Here is a 23089-nt window from a genome sequence, read left to right on the forward strand (position 1 = left end):
AATTGTGGCTTCCTTTAGCACTTTTTGCTGTCACTCATTATTCCTTTTAACATCCCCAAGGTAAAGAAGTCTGGGCTTGGAAAAGATTTGGAGGAAGGTTCTAATCCAGCTTTGGCATGAGCTAGATGTGGGTTTCTATTTTTCCATTTGTAGAGCCAAGCATGGGTGCTCTTACTATCTCTACCACCTGGATTATTTTAAGAATAAAATGATCCAGATGCCACGAGTGCCAAAAATTAAAAAAAAAAAAAAGAATAAAATGAGATAATGTATACGACAGGACTTGAAATTCTATAGGTGAGTTCTCCAGGGAGCAGATGGTGAGATAGAGTTGGAAGTGCAAAAGCTTTTGGGGGGATTTACACCTGTAAAAGAAAAGGGGAGTGAGCAAGATTGAGCAGGGGGTTGTCAGACTGTGATGCTTCCTCTGCTAGTGCAATAGGGAGGACCAGAACAGAGGTGGCCAGTTTCAGCAGTTTCCTATGTTGGATGAGAATGGCTAGCTACCTTGCTCAGTCATTGGTTAGGGGCTGCCCCATGAAGAGTGCAACCTTATCTCCAATACAGAGCAGATTTTAAAGGAGCTAACAGCCAGAGACTGTCAGCTGACCATACTTCTTAAAGTCCTTTCTTACAAAGGGGAGACCTGAGTGGCAAATCTCATGTCTTCCACAGCTGGCCACTAATACAACTCTACCTGGGGCCACTTGGGACAGTTATAGGTTGTATATCAAGATCATGAGTTTCCTTTCTCCAACTGCAAACTTCTGCCCTTCGATACTGTTCACTTCCACCTGAGCATTAAACAAGCTCCTCCCTCCCTCCATGACCCAATCCTTCTGTCCCTCCCTCTCTTGACAGTCTGCCACCTTCATCTGATTTCTCTCATCTCTCCAGCAAGGTTCACCAGTTTGGACTCAAGTGTCTGTCATTTTAATGTTGTCCCCTATTGCTCCTCTTGATCTTTTGACAGGTTCTCATGCCTTTCAGACTGACTTCCAATTCTAGGTCACCCCAGTGTGCTTTCCTCTGACATTTGGGTGAGCAAGCGTTACTAGAAAAATTCACATAAATCTTCTGAATGGTAAACTACACATCCATGACAGCCAATTTCATCAAGTCTTTTACTGTTGCAATCCTTTTTATCCAGTTCTTATTGTCTCCCTATTCCAATTACATGACATTTAACTTGCAAGAGATCATTAACATTTATTCCAAAACTACCTGTGCCGGAGATGTCCATGTACTCAAAACACCTGCTTCCGCTCTTCTCCCTCCAACATTTATATGATAATTCTTGAGGGCTGGGCTATGACTTGTACTACTTAAGTCTTCTTCAATACCCAGTATGGTGCATGAACTTATTTAGCACTGAAAAAATTGTTAGCTGAATAAAGAAAAACTAAATTCTTTCCATGTCTATTGCAGGCTAGGGACAATCAAGTATTTTATGTATGTCATCTCACTTAATTCTTAATCCTCACAGCACTGTCATCTTGTAGGTTTTGAGAGTCCTATTTTATAGATTTATCTGTTGCCTATCTCTTGTCACTAAATATAGCTTCCTTAAGGGAAAAATATCATGTCTGATTGATTTCTGTAGCTTTCTATCCTCTTCCCAGGCAATGCCTGACACATAGATGATGTTCTTTAAAAATTAGATAAGGGATCATATAAATGATAGAATCAACAGTGAAGGGGCAGTGTCAAGACTGAAACCCAGGTTTGTTCATCTCCAAAGCCTTATGCTTTGTGCTGTGTATTGTGGCTTTGTCTAAACTAAGTGTTGTCAGCTACTCACAGCCTCACAGCAATTTAGTGATCAAATTTGAATAAGAAGAAAAAGATCTTCTATGCCATAATTCAATCAAAATGGTGACAGGAATTATAGCTGTCATTGCTTTATTTACTTCTAATTAATGCACCTAATATCATAGGAAGGATAATTAGCTAGTTCATTAATTTTCTGTTTCCTCTTCAAACATCTGATTGTAATTGTTTCTTAACTCAGTTATTTTTTTACCTTGCTTTTATGTCATTGGTGACTCTTAATAAATAATACTGTGTTTAGGTATCATTCAGGAGCTATTTGAATTCCATAAGCCTTCTATTTGGGACTACAAGAACAGGATTACCTAATATTTGCATATGCTAACACTGGTGACAAAATTATAAAGCATGAGTTAAACAAAATGCTATTTAGCAGAAAATTGTAATTAAGTTTTTAATCTTCCTTTCTGATAGAATTTGGCTTTTAGTCAACTGAAACCATTTGATAATAGTGTAAATGATGTGGCAAACACCAGAAAGAAGCTTCTAGACAGCTCGTGGGTCCCAACAGTATGCAAATCTTTAAACCATATGTTGAAAATTGAACAATAGAGTTCAGATTCCAAAATTTCCATTCCCATTACCACTTATAGTGGAACCAAATAACCATGAACATATTTTAGAGATCAGTGAGGGCTTCATTCATAAAGCATTTTATGAACCTTTCAGAGTAAATGCCAACTATTCTTAGATCTTATGGTTACATGACAAAAATGTATAAATGTATTCACAAACAAGTTGGACCACTCCATAATAGTTCTAATGGTTTTCCTATTTATGTACCTTTCAAAAATAGCCACAGCATTTCCAAGGAGAATTAAACAATTATTTCTTTTTTAAATAGATGGATATTAACTAAATGTAAGCATAGATTGAAAGTTTCTGCTCAAGCAATGAAACCAAAACAATGTAAAATGAGGGAGTTGAACTAAATGATCTCTAAAGTTGTTCAGTTATGGTGGGGAAAAAATCTATGGCTCTAACCCTGAAAAAGTTTAGCCAATGTTAAAACCTAAATACAATTCATATGCCCTGTTATTCATACCTGATGTAATAAAATTCTTGCTCATTAATGTAACTCAAATCTGGAGGGAAGGTAGCAACTCTGTGAATTCATGTATTTGTTTTATTAACTCATCATTCTATCTACATGTTTAATAAAATGGTCATAATCTAATAAGACCTTGTTGTTAAAGAGAGAGACATTTTCAGAAATTATTTTTCCTTATTTATTTATTTATTTATTTATTTTTACAAAGGTGGTGACAGAATTTCAAAACCCATCATTATATTTTTGTACTATATCTATATGAAAAAAAAAACCCAGAGCTGGCTGGCACCTCTCCTGATTGTAATAATATCTTATTTATATCATGCTTTATAGTTTAAGAAATTATTTTTTCAGTTTTTTGACTTTGTATTGTATTCACCACATTGGCTTTTCTAAACCTTCTCATGACTCTAAGCACCTAGTCAGTCTCCTTGTCCGCTTGTTCACCATCTTTGATCCCTTGGGTGGTCCTGAGCTGAGAGCTTGGCATGCATTCTCATTCAGAGATGAGCACACTGAAGCTCAGGGAAATGAAGAAACTAGCTGGTGGATACAGATGCCTCAGATTACAATTTAGATTGTGTCTGTATAGTTAATTTAAATAAAATTTTTGAGTGAAAGGAATTCATTTGTGTAACTGAGAAAAGCTGAAATCATTTTAGGCAAGTTGATAATTGATAGATCCATGTCAATACCATTGGCCCACCCACAAGGATCCACAAAGAGTTTTAAATAGAACCTAACGTTTCTTGACATGTACTCTCCTTGCTATAGACAGAACACTCATATGGGTTGGATTTAGACTCTGCTGACTCCCTAACTATGTGGCATGTATGGGTGGATATAGTGCCCGGTGCATAGTAGGAGCTGAACAGATATTTGTTGAATTAATAAATGGACTTTAAAATTTTAATATGGCTTCATTTTTTATAAGCCATTTCTTTGGCACAGTCCTTTTGGAAAACAATAAGGGCAACATGTAACAAGAACCACAAAAATGTGTGATACTCTTTGATCCAAGATTCCACTCCAAGGAATTTTTCATGAGGAAATACAGTTATCCCTCGGTATCTGAGGAGGATTGGTTCCAGGACCCCTGATGAATACCAAAATCTGCAGATGCTCAAGTCCCTTTCATAAAATAGTGTAGTATTTGCATATAACCTACACACATCCTCTTGTATACTTTGAAATCATTTCTAGATTACTTATAATACCTAATATAATGTAAATAGTTGTTATACTGTATTATTTTATTTGTATCTTTTTTGTATTGTTGTTTTTTATTTTTTATTTTTTCTAGTATTTTTGATCTGCGGTTGGTTGAATCTGGCCCACAGATAGGAAGGCCAGCTGTATCCCTATGGGAGTAAGAGGTATATCCTTGAAGATGTTCCCAGCATTATCAATCACAGCTGAAGTACTGAAACAATCTCAAAGTCCAGGATTTAGTGTCTGTGAAAGGTACTTCTCAGCCATTTTTTCTCTACCACTTCCTTCACCCCTCCTAAATATCGGGGTAGGCACATGACCTAGAGTGATCAGTCACATTGTCCCATCTCCATAGCCCACAGTGATTGGTTTAGAGATGAGTTAATAAAAGCCCTTTCCTAGGAGTTAGTTAGGAAGACCTCTTGCTCTTGCCTCTCTAGGGTCTAGAACTGGAAAAATACAGCCCTAACATCGTTAGCCTATGGAGAAAGCCTGTAAGCCAAGTAAGGTCTATACGGAAGCAGAGGCAAGAGATGAAGAGTGACAGAGACTCAGGTGGCACATTCCTGAAAATATCATTTGAGCCCTGGATCCTGTCACACCTAACATCTCTTCCACCTGTGCTCACCTCAGCTACACGAGTCACCAAGTCTCTGATTTTCTTAAGCTAGTTTGAGTTCCGTCACTTACAAGTAAGAGTCCTGATTACTAACGCCACAGAAAGGAATGCTATGTAGCCTTTAAAATAGCGACTATGTGAAAACGTGGAAAAATGTTTACAACAAAATGTTAAATGGAGGTCATACAAGACAAGATAGTGGGTGCATAGGTGTGAGTATACAAGGAAAAAGGTGGATGTGTTAACAGTGATTACTCCTGAGTGGGAGTACAAAGGTATAGAATTTTTCCTTTTATTTTATATACTTCTATTGCTTAAAAATACATCAACATGCATAATTACACTATTGTCATTTAAAAATAAATAAAATGTCACCACAAAACAATGTACTCTAGGATTACTATGATATAAACATACTTATTCACCTGGAATGAAATATGAAAATAGTTACTATGTTGGCCGGGCATGGTGGCTCATGCCTGTAATCCTAGCACTCTGGGAGGCCGAGGCAGGTGGATCACTTGAGCTCAGGAGTTCGAGACCAGCCTGAGCAAGAGCGAGACCCCGTCTCTACCAAAAATAGAAAGAAATTATCTGGCCAACTAAAAATATATATAGAAAAAATTAGCCAGGCATGGTGGCGCATGCCTGTAGTCCCAGCTACTCGGGAGGCTGAGGCAGTAGGATCGCTTAAGCCCAGGAGTCTGAGGTTGCTGTGAGCTAGGCTGACGCCACGGCACTCACTCTAGCCCGGGCAACAAAGCGAGAGTCTGTCTCAAAAAAAAAAAAAGAAAAAAAAAAAGAAAATAGTTACTATGTTAAAAATGGGATTATAGTTGCTTAAATTTAAAAAAAAATATCTTGAGAAGATTTTACTTGTTTATTGGTGAATTTATGATTCTAAAGCACTGCTTGCTGCAAAAGGGAAAAAGCGCAATGAATACAAGGCGCAGCATTTCATCTTCAGTGGATAAAGATCTGTTCTAGAGCTGGGCAACAATGTGAAAAGTAACTTAAGTACTTTGAAAAAAATCATTTATCTTCTCTTTACCTCATTTTTTCCATTTATAAAATGAAGACATAATAATAGCTTTCTTGACAACCTCCTAGGATTTGTGTTATCAATTGAGATTTAAACGAGATATTATTGGCATATACTATAGAGAAAAGTGTACGTATCAGAAGTTACCAGCTTGATGAAATTACGAACGGAACATGCTCATGTAATGAACGTGCAAGACAAGAAGCAGAATGTTACCAAACCCCAGAAACCTCCCTTGTACCCCTTCTACTCCTCTGCCAAAGGAGTGTTCACTATTCTGATCCCTAATGCCATAGACTGTGCCTGTGTTTGACCTTTATCTAAGTGGACTCCCACAGTATGTACTGTTTGTTGCCTGACTTCTTTCACTGAACGTTGTGTTTGCGAGATTCATCTATATTGTTGTGTGCAGTTATAGATTGCTCCTTTTCCTTGCTGTATAGTATTCAAATTTATGAAAATGCAACAATTGATTTATCAGTTTCTCTGATGATGGGCATTTGGATAGTTTTCCCTTCTGGCTTTATGAATTAGAGAACCAATACATGTATTTCTGTTGGATATATACCTAGAAGTGAGATTGCTCAGTTATAGCTTGTACACTTGTTTTAGTAGATACTGTGAAACAATTGTTCAAAATAGTTGATCCTGTTAAAACTCCCACAAGTAATGAATGAGACATCTGGTTGCTACACACTTTGCCAACACCTGATACTTTCTCTGTTGAGATTTAATATAGATAAGATAATTTCATTAACCATAAATCTTCAGATGTAAGGCATTTCCCAATTTTATTTTACTACTTTATTTGCCTTGTTCAGAGTAATTTAAGGTGACTTGAAGTTAACATTGTGAATGCCACTACATGCAGCTTTTCTTCAGACTGCTGTTGCCCTCCGAGCTGGCTTTAATTAAATTATGTGTTTATTAATCCAAATAAAAGTAAGCCTGATAACCAGACTGCATTAAATTTTTCTAGTTTTACTTGAGTGTTTTCTAGAAATGTTAATTATGCCCTGTAGTTCTACAGGCAGCAGAGACAAATTCCTTCCAATTTGTAGAACCTGGAGAATCTCTGCTCTGTACCACTGGACGGGAAAATTTAGCACACAGCAAGTACACCCACTTGAAATGCAAATCTAATTTCCTATGCAAAGTTAGCAACCTAAACACTTAGAACAGAATTTATCCTATTTCTTTTATGTCTGCTGCCTAATTTGATCTACTTCTGACTTTCTGAGCTCTTTTGAGTAGTTTCACTAGAGTTTATTTTTGTTTTGTTTTGTTTTTTGAATAAGAGAAATGTTGGATAGAAAAGGGGAAGGGAAAAGTCTATACTAACAATAGCTGTGTTTATTAGCCCAAGCGCAATTGTGGGTCTGTTCTGTGATCTGACAAAAATTATGATGTGCCAGGAACTCTAATGACCAGTCATCATCTTTGTCACTTTCTGCAGTTGCTGACCCTGACCTTCCTTTCTGCCTCTGTCTCCTCCTCCACTTGCTTTAAATCCATGGGGTTTTGTTCAGTTACCCTCATTTATACAACCCTACTTTCATCAGGGAATGTGACTCTGAGGTCCTGTTTTAATTAATTAATTAACAAAATATACTTACAAAATACTTTCTATGCACTTGACCCTGTGAACCCAGAGGTAAAGAAGAGGCAGGCTCTGCCTTTAAATGGTTCACAGTCTAGTGAAGGAGACAGATAGGTACATATCTGGCTATAAGTGCTAAAATAGCAATAATAAAACATTATGTAAACATTAAAGGACTTTACTTGGTTACACCAGTGGACGCAGCACAATGAGAAGAAAGATATTTTATTCTCCTTCCTACTGCAGTTTCATTTTATTTTGTTACTTCAGTCTTGGGTTACAATTATACTAATTTATTTAAGGGGAAAGAAAATCTGAAATATATGAATGCAGTATCTGTGATGGAAAATGTTCATCTTTTATATGCTTGTTTCTTTGTTTTGGGTATTTATTTTAGTCTTTAGGGATTTTTTTTGGCCTGTTTTCATGGTTTTTACTGGAAATCACTTATGATCCTTTGACTCAAAGCTCATGAGTTATCTCTCCTTGGTTACCTCTGAGTGACACTTATTTCCATCAGGCTCAGCTTTTGCCTTTTCAGGGTATGTCCTCCAGTTTTTCCCCCTCGTTTTCTTTTTATATTTTCCCTTTTGTTTGTTTGTTGATTTTGCTTCTACAGAGCATCCTTCCCAAGAATCAGTTGAAATGGTATTTCTTGCAACTTTTTCTCTTGTCTTCTGTCTAGCTGAGTTCCAGCAGCTTGCACTTATTTTCTGGGAGACTTCCATAAGCATACGTTTATTTTCCAACTTAGTCAGTGTTGTCTGATCCTCTTTACTGCTTAACTCCTGTTTCAAATGAACCCGGCCCTCATGTGGTGTGGAGAGTGAACAGCTCACCTCTAGTTCCGCTCCCTCTCGGGCACAGAAGCTTCTCCAAACAGATTTTTCATCAGCCTCACCTTGTGTGTGTCTATCCCACTCTTTCCATCTCCAGCCCCTCTATTCATAGGTGTGTTACCTGTATTTGATAAGAATTTCGTAGACATTTTCTGTTTATTCCTCCATATGTGCAAAAAATAAAATAGAAAACCAACAGTTTAGCAGATTGGTAGCGTGTATAGTAATGAGTCCCAAACGTTAAAGTGTTTAGGAATCACTGGGGTGTTCTAAACGCAGATTTCCAGGCTTCACTCCTAGAGACTTGGATTCAGTAGCTCTGGTGCAGGAGCCAGGAATCTGCATTTAACATCAGCCTAGTTGATGCTGATGGAGGTGATCCTTGGATCTCATTTTGAGAAACTTCATTTTGGTGTAAACTCATTAAGATGTTCCCATTTAACAGCCATACAGATGATCTACATGATTGAGAGGCTGCAGATCTGTGCCTGGCCCCTGTCTTTATGCAGACAGGCATTACTGGTCCTTTCAGCAGCAGCTTTTTTTTTTTTTTTTTAACTAATAGACCTTATTTTTTAGAGAAGTTGTGGATTTGCAGAAAAATTTTTTTGAGTGGAAAGTACAGAGGGTTTCTATAGACTCCCTAAAAATCCCCTGTGCTGTACCTGTTATCTCTCCTTCCCTCCTTCAAGGCCCTGGAAACCACTAATTTTTATCACTGTCTCCATAGTTTTGTTTTTTTCCAAAATGTCACATGAAATCATACAGTATACAGTCTTTTCAGATTGGCTTCTTTCATTTAGCAATATGCATTTAAAGTTATTCCATGTCTTTTTATGGCTTTATAGATTATTTCTTTTTATTACTGAATTGGAACAAGTGGAATGAATAATATTCCATCATATGAATGTGCCACAGTTATTAATCCATTTACCTATTGAAGGACACCTCAGTGCTCCCACGTTTTGGCAATTATGAATAAAGCTGCTATTAACATTCATGTGCAAGTTTTTATGTGGACATAAGTTTTCATATCATTTGGGTAAATGGAGCGCAACTGCTGGATTGTATGTTAAAGGTATGATTAGTTTTGTAAGAAATTGTCAAACTGTCTTCCAAAGTGGCTGTAACATTTTGTATTCCCACCAACAATGAATGAGAGTTTCTGTTGCTCCATATTCTCACCAGCATTTGTTGTTAGTATTTTAGTTTAGCCATTCTCATTGTTGTTTCATTAAACAATCTGAAATACCCTAAAGACATATGATGTTGAGGATCCTTTCATATGCTTGTTTGCCCTCTGGATATCTTCTTTGGTGTCTGTTCAGATACAGTACCCATCTATCAGTGAGTTTTTTTGTTTTCTTATTATTGAGTTTTAAGAGTTCTTTGCATATTTTAGATACCAGTCCTTTATCAGATTATGTTTTGCAAAGATTTTCTCCCTTTCTGTGGGTGTCTTTTCATTCTCTTAATAGTGTCTTTCACAGAGCAGGTTTTAATTTTAATGATGTCCAACTTATCATTTTTTTTTTTTTTTGAAACAGAGTCTCGCTCTGTTGCCTGGGCTAGAGTGCTGTGGCATCAGCCTAGCTCACAGCAACCTCAAACTCCTGGGCTCAAGTAATCCTTCTGCCTCAGCCTCTCGAGTAGCTGGGACTACAGGCACACACCACCATGCCCGGCTAATTTTTTCTATATATTTTTAGTTGTCCAGCTAATTTCTTTCTATTTTTAGTAGAGATGGGGTCTCGCTCTTTCTCAGGCTGGTCTCAAACTCCTGAACTCAAACGATCCTCCCGCCTTGGCCTCCCAGAGTGCTAGGATTACAGGCATGAGCCACCATGCCCAGCCTATATCATTTTTTTCTTTCATGGCTTATGCTTCTGATGTATCTAAAACATTATTGCCACCAAATCCAAAGTCACCTAGATTTTCTCCTGTGTCATCTTCTGGGAGTTTTAGAGTTTTGCCTTTTACATTTTGGTCTACAATCCATTTTAAGTTAATTTTTGCGAAGCAGTTCTTTTCAAAGTGAAATACTGACTGACCCTAGCATTCATGGCACCCCCTCTTCCTCCTTCTTTTTCTCCCATGCTTTTTATTATAAAAACTTTAAAACATATACAAAAATAGGGGGAAAAAGTATAATGAACCCGCAGGTAACCATAGTCCATCCTCAACAAGTATCAACATTTTACCAATTTTATTTCATCTAACACCCTACCAGCTTTTGTTTATTTATTTGTTTATTTTTGCTGGAATTTTAAAACAAATTCTAGACATCATCATTTTACACATAAATACTTTAGTACAAGCATACCTTGGAGATATTACAGGTTCAGTTCCAGACCACTGCAATAAAGCAAATATTGCAATAAAGTAAATCACAAATTTTTTGGTTTCTTATTGCATATAAAAGTTATGTTTACACTACACTATAGTCTATTAGGTGTGAAATAGCATTATGTTTTTAAAAAATACATACTTTAATTAGAATACTTTATTGCTAAAAAATGCTAATGATCACGTGAGCCTTTAACCAGTTACAGTCTTTTTGCTGGTGAAGGGTCTTACCTCAGTGATGGCTATTGACTGATGGGAGTGGTGGTGGTGGTGGTTGCTAAAGGTTGGAGCAGGTGTGGCAATTTCTTAAAATAAGACAACAGTGAAGTTTGCCACATCAATAGACACTTTCTTTCACAAAAGTTGTCTCTGTTGTATATGATGCTATTTGATAGCATTTTACACACAGTAGAACTTCTTTCAAAATTGGAGTCAGTCATCTCAAATCCTGCCACTGCTCTGTCAACTAAGTTTTAGGGGCATTAGCCTCTAATAAGAGAACCTGCTTGTCCTTTGAAGCTTTGAAGGCAGGCATTGACTTCTCCTCTCTAGCTATGAAATCCCAGATGGCATCTTCTTCTAGCAGAAGGCTATTTTATCTATAATGAAAATCTGTTTAGTGTAACCACCTTGATCTTAGCTAGAGCTTCTAGATGACTTATTGCAGCTTAATCTACCAGCACTTGCTGCTTCACCTTGCACTTTTATGTTCTGGAGATGGCTCTTTACTTAAATCCCATGAACCTACCTCTGCTAGCTTCCACTTTTTCCTCTGCAGCTTCCTCACCTATATCAGACTTCATAGAATTGAAGAGAGTTAGGGCCTTGCTCTGGATTAGGTTTTGCCTTAAGGGAATGTTGTGGCTGGTTTGATCTATCTAGACTGCTAAAACTTTCTCCATATCAGCAATAAGGCTGTTTCTCTTTCTTATCATTCATGTGATCACTGAAGTAGCACTTTCAATTTCTGTCAAGAACTTTCCCTCTGCATTCACCTCTTGGCTAACTGTTTGGCTCTAGAGACCTTGCTTTCAGCATATCTCGGCTTTTGACATACTTTCACTAAGCTTAATTATTTCTAGCTTTTGATTTAAAGTGAGAGACATGTGACCCTTTTCATTTAAACACTTAGAGGCCATTGTAGGGTTATTAATTGGCCTAATTTCAATATTGTTGTGTCTCAGGGAATAGGAACCCCAAGGAGAGAGAGAGAGAGAGAGAGAGAGAGATGGAGAAACAGCCGCTCAGTGAAGCAATCAGAACACATACAACATTTATCAGCTAAGCTCGTTATCTTATATGAGTGTGGTTTGTAGTGCTCTAAAGCAATTACAGTAATAACATCAAAGATCACTGATCACAGATCATAACAGATATAATAATAATGAAAAGTTTGAAATATTGCAAGCATTACCAAAATGTGATACAGAGACATGAAGTGAGCACACTCTGTTGGAAAATGGCACCAATAAACTTGCTCAACACAGGGTTCCCACAAACCTTCAATTTGTAAAAAGTGCACATCTGCAAAGTGAAGTAAAGCAAAATGCAATAAAATGAGTTATGCCTGTATTTATCTCTAACCCAAAAAAGCAAAAACACAATCATAATCACAATATGATTATCACACCAAATTAATAATAATTGCTAATAAATATCATCTAACTCCTAGTCTATTTAAATATTTCCATTGGTCTGATGTCCCTTAATCCTTTCTCAACCCAGAGTGCTGTTGGTTTCAGGCTGTCTCCAGTAGACAGTCTTTTTCCTTACATTCTCTTTATTCCTCTACATCCTTGGGATGGAGGTGCCAGGATTTTTCAAACAATGTACCAGTTTCTCTAGAGGCTTTGACTTTGGCTGCTGACAGAGAAATCTTTATTAAATCCTTGAAAATGATATCATTGAGGAGACATACAAGTGAGATGAGTGATGAGAAGAGGAGGAGCTATTATGAAAGTGGCCCCAGGACATTAGGTTTATCACAAAATCCTTTCCATGAGTCAGTTAATCTTTCCCATTTTAGTTTCAGGGAGGATATTTGACCCCATGGAATTAGGAGTACTTTCCTACTTTTGCCAAACTGCTAAAGCCAATGAATATTCAAGTGAAACATTATCCAAATTTGGGGTTCTACTGACTACAGAGGACCCTCTGTCTGAGTTATGGCTCCTGAAACCTTCACACAGCTGTCTCTGGAGAGAAAAGAATGGGAGCCAAGTTTCTTGGATGAGCTGCAGTTAGTTTTTCAAGGATGTGGTTGATCCCAGAAAATACACAGCCAATTTATAAGAGACTAGGAAGAAGGCTGCCGCCTTGAGGATAACATATTGAGGATCCCAGAGGTCAAGAACTGACCTTAGTCCACATGGGAAACTCTCACTGGTGTGAACCAAAGAAGACTGCATGAAGCTTTAGGCCATCTAAAAAAACCTGACAATGCTATTTTATCTTTTAGACAAAAAGAACTCAAAGATGAAAATTTTGAAATACAGACTCTGTGCCTTGGCTGAGAGACTGATGGTATCTGATCTGGCTGGAAGGCAGTCAGGGAGTCAGAAACTCCTTCTTTCTGCTGGTGCGTCTCCTGACCCTAGGATTTAACCATTATTTTCAGTGTAACAGAATCATATACATACATTTTTAAAATAAATTCTTATAGAAGAAGAGAATTGTTTCCATGGTCTTTGAGTCTCCAGAAGCCAATAAATCACGTTAAACAGAGCCCCAGATTATCTGTCTTCCTTCTTAATGCCTCTGCAAGATCATGCATCGTCTCATAGGATTGGTATGTGACAGATTCTATTTTGAGTCTCCCAATGGTTCCTTCCTTTCGTCTTTCTGAGAACCAAAGTTCAGAAGAATTTGTGTAACTGGGATGCACCCCCAATTCACTGGATCTTGCAGTCCTAGTTTCAAAGAGGTCAGTGTCTTTTTAAGGGCCATGTGGAGGCTCCAGTGTGTTCTCAGGAGAATGAATTCCTTGTGCTAGGAAATTATCTACAGAGCATCCTTGACAGAGTTCTGTTCGGTGATGTAGTGACATAAGATGTCTGTGGCTGAAGAACTTTTTCAGTGCTTAAATAATGGGACTGTTTTAGTGACTCCAATAAACCCTCGTTAATGAAACTCTCCATTGATATGGAGACTATTCATTTCCAATGAAACTAGCAAGACAGGAACCTCACACAAACAAGCATGCTGCCCTAACTTGTTAGAAGGTGTAGCAGCTGAAAGCTACAGCCATCATCACTCCATCTTCTTTACTGACACTTGCCTTGTTCAAATGCTTAGTGTACTTATAATTACCCACTCAAAAAAGCTTTTTGGTATCTGCCATTGCAAATTCCATGCATGGCATGTTGATCTTGAGTGTGTGTGTGTGTGTGTTGAAAAATACCTAAAATTTACCATTTTAATGATTTTTAAGTGTGGAGCACAGTGGCATTAAGTACATTCACATTTTTATACAACCATCACCACTGTACATCTCCAGAACTTTTTCATCTTGCGAAACTGAAACTCAGTACCCATTAAACAATAACTCCCCACTCCTCTCTCCCACCAGCCCCTGGCAACTACTATTCTACTTTCTATCTCTATGATTTGATTATTCTAGGTAACTCATATAGGTAGAATCATACAATATTTGTCCTTTTGTGTCTGGCTTATTTCACTTAGTAAAATGCCTCCAAAGTTCATTCATGTTGTAGCATGTATCAGAACATCATTCCTTTTTATGACAGATATGCATATACCCCATTTTGTTTATCTCTTCATCCCTTGATGGGCAGTTGGGTTATTTATACCTTGTGAATAATGCTGCTGTGAACATGGGTGTGCCTATATCTTTCTTTTTTTGAGACAAGGTCTCATTTTGTTGCCCAGGCGAAGGTGCAGTGGTGTCATCATAGCTCACTGCAACCTCAAATTCCTGGGTTCAAGCGATCCTCCCACCTCAGCCTCCCAAAGTGCTGGGATTACAGGTGTGAGCAACTGTGCCCCATCCCTTTGCCCATTTTTTAATTGGGTTGTTCAAGTTTTTTGTTATTGAGTTGTAGGAGTTTTTAAAAATATATTCTGGATATTCATCCCTTATCAGATACATGATTTGTGAATATTTTCTCCCATTCTGTGAGTTGCCTTTTCACTCTGTTGATAGCATCTTTTTTTTGCACATTGGTCATATTTCACAGAAAAAGGGTTTCTTTGATTAGAAGTATTCATGAAGTGGACCTGAAATTTACCATTAATAGGGGGCTGAGTTTTTTTCAATTGTTACTGTTTGCTATTTTATTTTAAAGGCCTCTTTTTTAGTCATGCAAGAGTCATTCGAAGTATTGCTATAGTGATACTTTTATGATAGAGACTGACCAATTTACCATTAAAAAAGCCTATGAAAACCTCTGGAATATCAAACCAGAGGCTGAGTTCTTTGTTTTGGTAATAATTCTGCTTTTGTAATACGATTTTTTTTAAAGAAAATTGAACTTTTTGTTTTTCATTATGAGATGTATGTGGGATTTGAGTAGCAACTGAAATCATGAAGGTAATGGAATATGAAGCAGGTAACTCCGGTGCAGTTTATAAGCAATATTGTTTATAAAAGGTTACAGAAAAGTACCTAGGTAATAACAATTGCTGGTATGCATTGGGCCCTTTCTAGATGTCATGTACTCTGACACTAAATGCTTTAGGTACATTTCTCAGTTTTCCAGCAATGTTGTGAGATAGGTGTCGTAGTTCCCTCTTGCTTTATGTGGTTTCAGTTACCTGAGATCAACTGTGGTCTGAAAATACTAAATGAAAAATTCCAGAAATAAACAATCCATAAGTTTTAAATTGTGCACTGTCCTGAGTAGTGTGATAAAATCTCAGGTCCTTCCACTCGGGACGTGAATCATCCTTTTGTTCAGCATCTCCATACTGTCTACACTACCCACCTGCAAGTCAAGTAGGAGCCACCTCAATTATCAAATCAATTATGGTATGGCAGTGATTGTGTTCAGGTAACCCTTTTTTTACTTAAAAATGGCCTCAAAGTGCAAGAGTAGTGACCCTGGCGATTCGGATATACCAAAGAGAAGCCATTCAGTACCTCCTTTAAGTGAAAAGGTGAAAGTTCTTGATTTATTATGGAAAAGAAAAAAGTCATATGCTGAGGTTGCTAAGATCCATAGTAGGAACGATTTCTACCTGTGAAATTGTGAAGAAGGAAAAAGAAATTTGCTCTAGTTTACTGTTGCACCTCAGACTGCAAAAGTTATGGCCACAGGGTGTGATAAGTGTTTAGTTAAGATGAAAGAGGCATCAAATTTGTGAGCGGAAGACATAAAACGTGTTCTAGTTGACAGCAGTTGGGTTTAGTACAATCTGTGGTTTCAGGTATCCACTGGGGATTTTGGACTGTGCATCCCATGTGGATGAGGGGTGACTGTTGGACTATATACTGTTGTTTCCTTTGAAACTGGTTTAGTGAGAAATAAATTGGTCAAGGTCACGTGGTTTGTAAATGACAGGGCTGAGATTGGAACTCAGGCAGTCTGTACTCAGAACCCAAGAGATTAATCACTATGTTCTCCTGCCTCATCCTGATTTCTCAACACTGGAGTATTTTTTAAATTTAAATTTATGAGGTTTAGCACTTGTTGCCTCAATTTGACATTAACTGAATTTTGTCTGAAAGTGAAGAGAGTTGATGTTGACAAATGGATACATTTTAATTACATCATATAGAATTGTAGAGTTTACCTCAAGAACTCTCTGCTGTTGATCTAACCATCATTTCACAAGCATTGAAAGATGAGGGTCTCTACAGATGTAGAAAGTACAGGTAACATCTTTTGTGTCCTCTGGAGATTTTATCTTGTCTTCAGTAGCTGAAAAGTACTTAAAGTTTCAGTTTCTTATATCTCTATAGAAAGAATGTGTTCAATTGAATAATACTCAAATTTTCAGTTCAAATCTGCTTTCAAGAAGAATATAAATTCTTAAAAGTAAAGTAATCAGATTATAGGGGTTATTGAAAATTTAAGTATTAGCCTAATGAGGGTTATATTATTTTGTCCTTAAAAAATACTACATATTTCATCTATTTTTTCATTCTTTTGGAAGTCATTAATGGTTTTGTTTGTTTAAGAGTTACTGGTGATCTTTATTTTGAAATTCTAGCATTTTGGAGCACAGTGAAGGAAGTGGTCTTTTAGCTGTTGCCCACAAGAGAATGACACCATCTTGCATGTGTACCACAGGGACTCAGGCTCAATGTACATCTTGTTTCACTGAACCTGTACAGTGGAATCCCTTGGTTGGGAGTGATGATAGTGTCTTTCAGTGCACAAAATTTTAAAATTTTAATAATGTCCAGTTTATTTTTTCTTTTGTGGCCTCTGCTTTTAGTGTCATATCTTAAGAAATCATTGCCAAATCCAGTATTGTGAAGCTTTTACCCTATGTTTTCTTAAAGATTTTTAGTTTTAGGTCTTATATTAAGGTCCAATTGTGAGGTTATGTATGGTATAAGGTAAGGGTCCAACTTGTATATTTTGCATGCAGAGATCCAGTTTTTCTCAACATCATTTGTTGAAAAGACTGTTCTTTCATCATTGAATGGTCTTGGCCCTTGTCACAAATCATTTGACGATATATGTAAAAACTTATTTATGTTCTATATTCAATTCAGTTGGTCTGTATGTTCGTCTTTATGCCACTACCACAATGGTTTAATTACCATAGTTTTGTAGTAAATTTTGGAATCAGGAATATGAGACTTCCAACTTTGTTCTTTTTCCAGATTGTTTGGCTATTTAGGGTTCCTTGAGATTTCATATGAATTTTAGGATGGATTTTTCCATTTCTGCAAAGGAGTCATTGAGATGTTGATAGGGATTGCAGTGAAGCTAGAAATCACTTTGGGTAGTATTGATATCTTAAACCACATTAAGCCTTTCAATCCATAAACATGGAATTTCTTTCCACTTATTGGTATCTTCTTTAATTTCTTTGAGCAACATTTTGTAGTTTTCAGTGTAAAAATCTTTTATCTTTTTGGTTAACTTTATTTCCAATTTTTTTATGCTATTTTAAATTGAATTATTTTCTTGATTATCTTTTTGGATTGTTCATTGTTGTTAGTGTATAGAAACACAACTGATTTTTGTGTATTGATTTTGTATCTTGTAACTGCTGAATTTGCTTATTCAAATAACAATTTTTTTGTGAAATCTTTAGGCTTTTCTACATATAAGATCTTGTGGTCTGCAAACAGAGATAATTTTACTTCTTTTCCAATTTGGATGCCTATTTTTCTTTTCTTTTCTTTTCTCTTTCTTTTTCTTTTTCTTTTTTTTGCCTACTTGCTCTGGCTAGGACTTCCAGTACTATGATGAATAGAAGTGGTGAAAGTGAACATCCTTGTCTTGTTCCCCATCTTAGAAGAGGAAACACTTTCAGTCTTTCATTATTGAGTGTGATATTAGCTGTGGGTTTTTCATATATGGTCTTTATTATGTGGAGGTAGTTTCCTTCCATTCCTAGTTTGTTGAGTTTTTATTTTTAAATCATGAAAGGGGTTGAATTTTGTCAAGTGCTTTTTCTGCATCAATTGAGATGACCATATACCCTGAGATTTTGTAACCAGGAAAATGGCTCTGTTTCCCAGCCCAAAAAGATATTAGAAGAGGCCTCAGAAATTTAGAAATTACAGTTCTGTTTCATGAAACCCTATTCTCTTGCATACCTTTTGGCGAAGCCAAACACTGTTGTCAATTGCAGCAACCAGACTTAGATATTTTCCTTCCCCAACCTGGCTACTGTTTTCTTAAGCCCAGCAGTAGCTAAACTGTAGTATTCCTTTCTTTCTTGCCAACAATTGAAGGAAAAAAATAAATCAATTTGGACTAATCAACAAATGGCTAGGAGCCATTTTTTAATAGAATGAATTTATTTTTATTTCATTGTTTAAATTATCATACAGGAAAATTGATTTCTTTTTCATGTATAGTTCAGTGAATAAACATATGCATAGATTCATGTAACTACCATCACTATTAGGACACAGAACAGTTCCATCACTCCCCAGAACTCCTGCATGCTTTCACTTTATTGTCACACTTTCCGCCTACCACTGATCTTCTTCATTATCATAGTTTTATCTTTTTGAGAATGTCATACAGTATGTAGCATCTTATGTCTGTCACTAGACGCTTAAGTATGACTGAAGTTAGGTACCATTTTGAGCAACATTCTTCTTGTTCTTCAGAATTGTCCCAAACTGTGAGCCTGGTGTTATCATGGTAGGAGATCATAGTCGTAGGTTCATATGTAGTGCTAGCTTCAGAGCACTAGGCTCTGAACTTCTGTTGGTCCCTGTCTTATCAGTGGGGGAGGGTGTTGGCCAAATTCTAAGGCTATTTGTTGGGATTGGGATTAAACTTTTAGCACCTGTGCATCAAGAATTAATAGCAAGTAAGGTTACCACCTGTGGTACATGGTCATTTCATGAATCACTAAGTGTTACCATCTATTCATGAAAGATGGTGAGGAGGAAATGTATTAAGCTGAAAACTAAAGAACTGAAAAAGATATGATTTCAGACAGATTATAAAGCAGCTATGTTTTGTTTCCACTGCAGTGGTCAATGAATTTTTCTGGTTTGTTAGATGAAACACATGTAGTAGAGTAAAATGGAAATAGTCATGTTGTATCTATTAGAATACTTTTGGTTGCAAGTAACAGAATATCCAGTTAAAAATGACTGAAATAATGAGGGATTTTATTATCTCACATAAAAAGATCTCTAGAGGTAGGTGGTTCTAGGACTAAATCGGTGGTCTCAACAATGTCATGAAGAATCCAGCTCTTTCTACTCTTCATTCCACTGCCCTCAGTATGAAAACTTGTGGCCTCTTGCTTGCAATATGGCTGCTGCAGCTCCAGGTATCATGTCCTCATACAATTGCATTCATATGTAGGAAGCCTGGAGCAGCTAATGTGATAAGCTCTTATGTGTGCTTTTTTTTTTTTTGGAGGAAAAAAGGGAAGAAAATCCTCAAAGGGAAATCTTTTCTTGAATTCCCTCCCTCCCCCTGAATAGACTTGCTCTTATGTCTCATAGTCAGAACTGGGTCCCTTGGTCATTTGCCAACATGAAGGTGAAGTAGTTATCTAGCATTTTAATATTTATCATGTGAAGTGGGCTGTGACTGGAGGGATGAAAGGTGAAGGAAGTGACTCCTGGGAGGGTAACAGATCTTTAGTAAAAGGCGGAAGATTTATACGATCTGATGAGAAACCAGAATATTGGAGGGTTACCCCATTGTTGTGAGGATTAAATGCAGTAATGTGGGTGAGGCACCTGTAGTTGGGCTGGGCACATAAAGGGCTCAGATCTCATTAATTTTTTTGTTTCATTTTCCCCTTCTCCTCTTTACTTTTTCTTCTTCATTTTTCAGCTTTAGGAGCAAGACGTCTAAAAGTCTTGCTCACTCTTCCTGTATAAAGACACCGCTTGTTTCTTCTACCTCAGCCTACTTTTTGGAGTTCTGCAGATAAGCTCTGGTTTCCACAAACCATTTGGAATTTCCTCAACCTCTCAAGAAAGTCCCTGGGTCTGACCTTAGACAAAGGATCCATTTTTATGGCCAGTACATAGATGTCAATTATAAACAAGAAACTGAGAAATCCTTATAAACAAAAAAAGAAAAGAATCAACAGAGTATGTTATTATGACAACGTTAGCCTGCATTAAAAATCATGTTTCAGTCGAGTGAAGTTCTTTCCGTACAGAAAAGGAGCAAAAGGCAGCCCTGCCCGTGCTGTCTGCACTGACTGCTGGCTCTGCGCGCCACAAGTTGTTTCTTGCCATTAGAGCAGTGACTTCAGTTTTTCCATTCCAACTGTGGTGAAAATGAATAAGAAAACTGAATCCTGCCTCTGGAAGCAGGATACAGGCTCCACACTAATCAAAAAGGGAAGATTCATTATTAGACAATATTTCACTCCCCAGACTTTGAAGAGTTCCTACATTTGTCAGAGTAGCTCTGAATCATTTCATGACCACCACAGGATTAGAATGGGGATATTGTACAAGCCTGACCCTTTGCAGGAAAGTTTTTTTTCCCCCTTCTAAATGAGTTGCTCTTGCTGCTCTCTGAGTCACCGCAATCCAAATCTTATAATTTCACCTCCTTCTTTTCTAATCATTTTACCAGATAGCCATTTTAAGGAAGTGGGGGAGCAGGAGTGGATATTTTAAAAAAGAGGCCATGGCTTACCCGAAAATGAATTTAGTTAAGACAAGCCAATGAAATATTGACACTGTAACCATGTAAAAGGAGAATGAAGTTTTTAGGAACCTACTTGTTAGCGATAAAGACTTCAAAGGACCACGCTCTATTTGCCAAACCAAAGCTGACTTAGTAGTGGAATCATGAGCCAGTGCTAATGAAAGGGGTGCAGGGCTAAGTGCCTGAGTGACTCCCCGGCACTGAGAAGCCCCCTTCTTAGACATGGGCTTCCTGTCTCACCCAGTAGAGAAGCCAGCAGAAATCTGCTCTGCAGCCCTATCATTTATGAATATCCAGAGACAAAAATGTTGACAACCACAGGCTGTGGCACTGTGGGATTCTGTTGGACATATTGCAAAGGAAAACCACCAGCAGCTGTCTGAAGCTGTTTTCTTCTATTAATATTTGGTTAATAAACCCTGTACCAAGAAACAAACCAGATGAAAATCCAGCCTCCATTAGGAATGCCTTACTGCAGGCAGGGAAAGATACTGCTGTGTCCAAGTCGGTACGTTTTTATCAACTTGAACACCTCTGTGCCCAGCATGGATTTATGTGCTCTGGGATTACACAGAGGGAGTTGAAAGCCCCCCTCTCCTCCATCGTCACGGAGGCCACGCTGACATACAGGAAACTGAGGGTAACCTCTGTCAAGGGAGTGTGGGATCATGTTCAGCTGTGTGGGGTGAGTGCCAGTGGGTTGGAGAGCACACAAAGAATGGTGTGAGATGAGTCCCTTTAGAGCAGGGGCCCCAGCTGGATCATTTTGGTATCCTCAGCACTGTGATCTTGTCACACAGGGTAGAGATTTAATAAGTAAATTCAAATAAAGATCAGCTCTACACTTTTATTCACCCATCATTTCATCCTACCCAATTTTATACCTTACTGCTTCTGCCCATGCACTTAACACATACACCAAAATTAAAGCACCTCCAAACCCTGATTAGTCTCTAAACAGTCCCACAGTCTCTAAAAACTCATACATACCTGCACTCACATACTGATAAGCTCTCATTGATTCTCATTTTCATTCTTTCTTTTTTGATCTCATCCTCTCCTTTTCTCTCCTCTCTCTCCAGCATTGTTGCCGGGAGTTGAAAAAAGAAGAGAGTAACACCCAGTTTTTCCAAGCTTTCACCAATCAGTTCACAAAAGCACAAGGATGAAGCATTAGAAAAGTAGAGGAAGAAGACAAGAGCAAGATGATGGGGGAGGGAAGAGAAAGACTAGGAAAGAAAGAAAACCAGAAAAGTCAAGCTTCCCATTGTAGATGGGGAGTTAATTGTGAATGGTAATGCTCTCCTCCTAGCAGGGTTGAGGAGGATAGCTCCCCCATTTTACAGCAGGTTGAGGGTCCTGCAAAGATAAACTGCTTTGAGCATGTTGACTTGTAGAGAAACAGAAAAAAGGAATTATGCAACCTCCATTCTGTCACAAATTCTGGCCATTTGTTTTTCACGAATAGTTTAGTTTCTTATGGATATGACTTCTGTTTTTGTATAGGTCCCTTCCATCAAACTGACTCTTGCACAAAGTGAAATGAGGAGTACTTTTTTGGAAAAGTACTTGACTACTTGGTGAACACAGATGCCTTCTTGGCAACTGTGGTGGATAATTTTGTATGTCAACTTGTCTGGGCCATGGGGTGCCCAGATATTTGGTCAAACAGTATTCTGGATGTTTCTGTGAGGGTGTTTCTGGATGAGATTTACCCTTAAATCAGTGGATTTTGAATAAAGCAGATTGCCCTTCATAACGTGGGTGGGCCTTGTCCCATCAGCTGAAAGCCTAAATAAAACAAAAGGCCGACCTCCCCAGAGCAAGAGGGAATTCTCCAGCAGACTGCCTTTAGACTTTATCTGCAACACCAGCTCTTCCTGGTTGTCCAGCAGACTGCCTTTGCCCTTGAATTGTAACTCTTTCCTGAGCAGGCCTCTCCCACCAGATTTTGGACTTGCTAGCCTCCACAGTGCCTTAAAATCTATTATCTGTCCACACAAACACACATGCACACCTTATGGATTCTGTTTCTCAGTAGAACCCTAATACAGCATTCTATAAGCTGACAAGCAAGGTTGGGTTGTAACAAATACGTTAATGCCTCTCCTAATCAGCACCATAACTGAGGAGTGTGGACTAAAGGGCTGAGAGCCCAGAATCTTAAGTGACCTGGTCATGTGTGTGCTCTGCCCCTTCCAAGAGCTCTGCCCTGGATAGGTCACCTAAGCTCCGGAAGCAACAATTACCCAGATGATTAGAGC

This window comes from Lemur catta, chromosome 1, assembly GCF_020740605.2.
Source record: "Lemur catta isolate mLemCat1 chromosome 1, mLemCat1.pri, whole genome shotgun sequence".
In the NCBI taxonomy this organism is placed as follows: domain Eukaryota; kingdom Metazoa; phylum Chordata; class Mammalia; order Primates; family Lemuridae; genus Lemur; species Lemur catta.